Genomic DNA, 6,262 nt, shown 5'->3' with positions numbered 1-6,262 from the left:
CCCCGCCGCGCAGAGCAACCGTCACACGTTCCCACACGCCCCCACCCAGCGACCCCGCTCCGGGAAGAGTCGGTGCCAACAGCCGCGACCTGGCCACACTTGGGTAACTCCTCTTTCATCCCTCCTAAAGGGCTGTCTGCCCCTCTTCACCTGTGTGACCTTGGACACACAGCTTCTCCTGCCCAGGCTTTGGTTTTCTCACAGGGTAAAGCTCCGGTGTGGGGACCGCAGACCGTGGAGTGGCGGCAGGAGCCTATTCCCAGGGGAAGAGCCTGGGTCTTGCCCTAGACGCAGTGTCTGTCTCTAGGACACGGCCTCCTTCCTGCTGGCCACTGCGGAGCCTGCCGGGGGACATTGGCAGCTGGGGAGCAGGGTCAGGGCCCCGGCCATCTAGAGGGGACCTCAAGCGCTGGGGAGGGCCCGGGCGGGAGTTGGGAAGGCTGCGGTGCAGGAGATGCTTTGTGCTTGCGGGTTAAGCACGGGTGAGTGGGGCCACTCTGTCTTTCAAAGATGTGGCCACCAGGCCTCTGACAGAAAGCGGGCGTGTGCCTGCTGCAGGACCAGCTCCGGCGCGTCACCCTGTCCCCAGCTGGCCCCGGTCCTGAGCTCCCTGGGCTCCTCGCCTGACCCCTGTCTACAGCCCCTCTCTAGCTGGCTGGGTCGGTGCTCAGTCTTCGCTACTGCGCAGGTGCTCAGCCCAGGCCCGGCACAGTGGGCGTGGGGTTTCTGTGTGGTCCATGCCTGACCTTGACCTCCCTGAATCTGCATCATGACTCTGTGAGGGAGGTCAGGTCTGCATTTTTGTTCTCGCTTTCCAGAAGGCATACTGAGGCGCCCAGGGAGTGGGGGGGGGGGGCTTGCCTCGACTAGATGAGAGCAGTGGCTGAGAGCCACCATGCAGCCCTCCCGAGTGCCACCTCAGGCCTGTTCCTGGCTCCCAGTTTCTATTCTGTCCTCATATCAGCCCTGTGTGCAGGGGACTATTGTCATCGCCCCCCTCTTACCAGACAGGAAACCCAGGCCCAGTGAGGTGCACCTTGCAAGGTCACATGGACACAGTGCAAACCGGGGCGGGCAGGCTGTGTGACCCACTGCCCACACTGGCCCTTAGAGGAGCCACCTGGGAGCTGCAGGTCAGAGGCTGGAGCCAGGTTGAAGGGGTCGGGTGGTGCTGGTGCCAGGGCCAGTGGTTGTCCGCGTTCCCAGCCTGGAAGTGGCGGGGGGGGCAAGAGCACAGGCAGTCAGATGCTTCGAGTAAAGGGGTAGGCCGCTTGGGCACAGAAGGAAGGACCCCCAATGCTGAGCATGTCCAGGAAGTTACCAGGAGGGGGACACCCGAGATTCTCCAAGGTGACGCACTGGTAGCCGCCAGTGGGGCCCGCAATGACCAGTTCAGCACCCACACAGCAGTGGGGAAGGAAGGCAGTGCTCTGTACCTGATGGGCTTGGTGACCTTGGACAAGTCGTTTCCCTGCTCAGGCTGTGGGTGGGGACAAGTGGGGGTGGGGGAGAGGAGGGGAGGGAAGAGTTGGGGAGGTGGCCCTCGAAGACTCAGTGGTGAGGAGGCTAAAGCATTCTGGAGCATAGAAGCCAGCCGTGAGTCAGTGCGTGCCCTCCACCTAGGCCACCTTCTCCAGCCCCGTGCAGGGCAGCTGTGGGGAGGGCCCCTGGCCTTCCTGGCCGCCAGGCACCGGGGGTTCCAGGAGCAGGGCTGCGGTCGGGCTGTTTGTGCTCTCCCGTCCTCCCATGTGCAGAGGGAGCGATCAGCCCCCATGGGGCCCTTCCCTTTCCCACTGGTGGTGTGGGGAATGAAATGGTGGTCTGATACAGTAGCTGCAACCGTGGGCTCAGACACGGGGAGCGCCAGTAATGCCAGTCATAGCACTCATCCTTGGCCAGACAGATGGTACCTCATTAATTAAAGTAATACCCAAAGGAAGTAAGTGCTGTTATTCTCCCCATTTCACAGACGAGAAGACTGAGGCCCAGCGAGGTTAGGTAACTTATGCAAAGTCACACAGCAAGTAGGTGTGAAGCCAGGATTGGAAAGCAGTCTGTCAGGCTCCTGGGTCTGGTCTGTGTGCTTAGTGACTTGGTCTCTAGAAGGTTGCTCAGAAGCGGGTGGGGTGGACTGTGTGTGCTGCTTGTTGAGGGCACTTCTCGCCTGTGGGGCTGAGGCTCGGGGGTTCACAGGTAGCCCTGGCAGAAGCTGAGCCCCCATGTACCCACCAAGAGAATAGCAACCAAGCTAGGGCCTGACTGGCTTTCACACTGCTCTCCCAGAAGGAGCTGTTTCCAGCATGTGTAATGGCTGCCTGTGGCGCCAGAGGCAGAGCCACAAGCCTCGTCACTGCCACCTTAGAGATGGGTCCAGGTGCCAGGCTCTTGTGGTGACCTGCAGTGTGCTTGAGTGTTGTGCCCAGGGCTGGCCCTGGGGCGTGCACAAGTCCTCTCTCTGTGCCGTGGCCCCCCTCCCCATCATTTCCCAAAAGGCCACCGATTCCGCTGGCCCGCTGCTCTCCGTCCCCCCCCCCCGCCCTGGGGAGCGCCCCCGCTGGCTCACCTTCTGGCGGGTAGGAGGTGCTGGAAGTCAGCCCGAGAGTACCGCCTGGAGAGGAGGCTGGAGCCCACACAGCACAGGCCAGGACGACAGAGTGAGCAGGCTGGGACCAAGGGAAGGGCAGGTACCCTTGACTGCCCAAGGCTGGGGAAGGGACAAGTCCAAGGTCACATGGGCAGTTGGTGGCAGACCCCAGACCAGAGCCACAGGGTGAGGGTAGAAGCGAGCTGGTGGAAAGAGTGCGCTCTAGGGATCTTAGCATCCAAGAGGCTTCCGGAGACTTGGATCCAAATCAGACTTTGGCACAGTGGGTGCTATTTGCAGTGTGCTTGGGGAGCACCTTATCCCCGGGTTGCCTGGGTTGTTCTATACAAGGACCCCTTAGTAACAGGGGAGCTGTTTCATTCAAACTAGGCCTTAGTCTCCAGGTGCTTTCTAGAGCTATGCTGACAGGTGTGGTGAACAGAAGTGAGATACTACCAAGTCAGTCCCCGGGTTAGTCCCCGGGTTAGCATACAAGTGCTTCGGAGCAAATGCAGACCCAGGGCCTCACAAGTACCCTGAAACCAGCCCCATGGCCACTCCCTCATGGCCTGCCCCAGACTCAAGCGCCCTCAGAGAACCTCCCAGGCAGGTGAAGCAGTGTCCTGTGGTGGCCCTGCCCTGGTGTGATGGTGATGACAGTGGCCATGGGTTGGAAGTACTATTGTGCCAGGCTCTGGTCTAGCTCCTGGCAGCTGGGGACGGAAAGTGCAGGGCCGGGCTCAGAACGGATGTGCCGCATGGTGGGAGTGTGGCCAGCCATCCCAGGGCATCTGGGGCTTTGTCACTGATTCATTCAACCAGGCCCTTGGCTTGGCTCTGGGGACACCTGGAGGGACAAAAGCAGTCCCTGGCCTCTTGGAGCTCATGTGTTTGTATCCTGGGGTGGCCGCGCGAATGAGCACACACTGAGTGGCTTGACACACGGGAAGTGTAGGCTCTCACCGTCCTGGGCCGGAGGTCTGAAGCTAGGCTGTGGGCGGCGCCATGCTCACTGAATCTTCTAGCCTCGGGTGCTTCCTGGCTTCCTCGGCATTTCTTGGCTTGTAGACTCATTCCTCCAATCTTGCCTCTGTGGTCACACGGCCATCTCCCCTGCACCTCTCCGTGTCTTTACACGACCTTCTCCTAAGGACCAGTCACTGGGTTTAGGGCCCACTCTACTCACTCTGGTGGCACAGTGCCTAAGGCATCTATCTGACTGCTAACCAGAAGGCTGGCGGTTCAAACCCAATAGCCACTCCTGGGAAGGAAGGTTGGGCAATCTACTTCCATCGCGATACCACCTCGGAAACCCAAGGAGGGGTCGCTGTGAGTTGGAGCTGACTCGACGGCAGTGGGTTTGGGGTTTTTCGGTTCTACCCCAGGAGGACCTCATCTTAGCATCTGCAAAGACGCTATTTCCAGACAAGGTCTGAGTTTCCAGGTGCATGTGAATGGGGGGCCCTAGTCGACACAGTATGTTCCTCAAGATTCCACAGCAACCAAGTGTGAGTGCAAAGCAGGCCAGGGCCAGATGGGCATGCTGAGGCCTCCATGCTGAGCCCCCCAGCTCATCCTCAGTGGACAGCGAGCAGGAAGCCTTGATCCTGCTGGCTAGTGCGTCCTTACGCTCCTCTGTGTCCGCAGGCAAACCAATACGGGCTCCCTGCGCCCTTGCTCTGCCGGCCTGGACTGCCTGGTGGCCTTGGCCAGGCTGGGACAGCGGCCATCCTCTACCACCTTGCTACAAGGAGTGACCCACTAACAGGGGTGGCAACTAGCGATCCTGACTGGGCCTGGCCTCACGCCGACGCCTGAGGCCCTCGTTAGGTCCCTGCCAGGCACCCCACGCTCTGCAAATACAGTGGCCTGAGCTCGGATCTGGCGAACACAGCACCTGGGCAGCAGGCTGGGTTGGGGACTGTGAGGCTGAGGCTAGAGAAGTCAGGGTATGCTGAGGGGCAGCGGCAGGGACCCTGGAAGCTCTGCACTGACGGGCAAGGCTGTGGCTATTGTTTTTTGAAATAATGTTTATTTCTTCCCACTTAAAAACAATGGCCTTCAGTGTATGCACAGGGAGGAGACCGTTCGGGGGGCGGGAGTGTCTGGGAGGGAAGGACACAGAGAAGAGGTAACTCCAGGGAGGAAGTGGGAAGAGAGCTGTTACATCGTGGGGAATTGCAGTCAATGTCATGAGACGAAATGTGTACCAACTGCTGTATGGAAAATGAATTTGCTCTGTAAACTTTCACCCAAATCACAGTAAAAATTAAAATTGAAAAAGTAGTCAGGTAGAGAATATACACCCAAGTATTAAAAAAACCCATAATCATAATGCCTTTAAAATGCACACTCTTCATAGGGAGTTCACCGAACACAGAGGAGTACAAGTCGGACCTCGGTCCTGGCCCACCACGCAAGGTGCTTTCGCTCTTACTGGATTTCTTTCTGGGCCTTTCTCTTTGCTGTTTTTACTCACGTTGCTGTGATGAAGCCAGGTGTGTGTTTGGGTCATCTGCATTGTCGCTTTTTTACTTAACACAAGTGTTTTGTTCATTAATATAATCTTGTCCTAAATGAGTATTTTTTTCCGGAACAGATATGGTTCCATTTTCTTAAGCTCATGAAAGTGGTAGGCACTTACAGCATAAAAACAAACAAACAAACAAAAAAAAAACCTACTCAAAGAAGAAACGACAAACTCCCATTCATTTGTTCATTCTTTCAGCAGCTGTGTGTCAAGCACCTAGGGTCTATCAGCATCGGCCTCAGTGCGGTGATTATAATTTTTAATGGCTGACTAATATTCTCTCAAGAGAGTGTAATTTGCTTAATGATTTGAGTATTTTGGGCAATGCCAGCAGCTGAGCATGTTTCACTGTGGTACACAGGGCCACGCGAGAGTCCCGGTGCGTAACGCTTGTCCTGTGCCGGGGACCGTTTCTTGCAACACAGGTCTGCCAGGTAGATCTCCAAAAGGGGCTCTCCAGTGCCGTGCTTGCTTACTGCCGCCCACCACTGCAAGGCCTCCTAGTCAAGGAGCCCGTGCTTCCGCCGTGAAAAGGCACCGACTGTCATCAGTACCTCTGTAGTTCCTGGTCAGGTGTGTCATGGAGACCTTTTCTAGCTCATTGGATTTGGTGATCTCGTCCATGCTTCTGGGCTTGTGAAAGTCCTCGCAGCACTTTGAGAACCGTTTGTTGCTGGCCCGTGTGTGTGTGTGTGGGGGGCTGCACTCTCTCCCCGTGATTGGACAGTACATAAATGAATGGATGTGGCTGACTTCCAGTAAAACTTTATTCACAAAAATAAGTGGCTGTTAGGTTTGCTCCCCTCCTCCGTGCCAGTTAACTGATCTGTTTGTTTAACCCATGGGAGATCTGTCTTGGGGAGGAGTATGAGGTGAGGGCTAAGGTACATTGGTTGCCTGATTGCTAACTCATTGTCTCTAGCATATACTAATTCTGCTGTAAAGTGGTGCAGAGATTAAGCCCTCGGCCTCAAACGAAAGATGAATGGTTTGAACTCACCAGCTGCTCCTTGGGGAGAAAGATGAGTCAGTCTGCTTCTGTAAAGATTGACAGCCTTGGAAACTCTGTGAGGCAGTTCCACTCTGTCCTCTAGGGGCGCTGTGGGTCAGAATGGACTCCATGGCATTGGGTGTGGTTTGGGCTTTGC

This window comes from Orycteropus afer, unplaced genomic scaffold (assembly GCF_000298275.1).
Source record: "Orycteropus afer afer isolate SDZICR_OR568_19922 unplaced genomic scaffold, OryAfe1.0 scaffold00713, whole genome shotgun sequence".
NCBI classification, from domain to species: Eukaryota; Metazoa; Chordata; class Mammalia; order Tubulidentata; family Orycteropodidae; genus Orycteropus; species Orycteropus afer.
The sequence above is the reverse complement of the archived record's forward strand: the minus strand, read 5'-3'. Positions refer to the sequence as shown.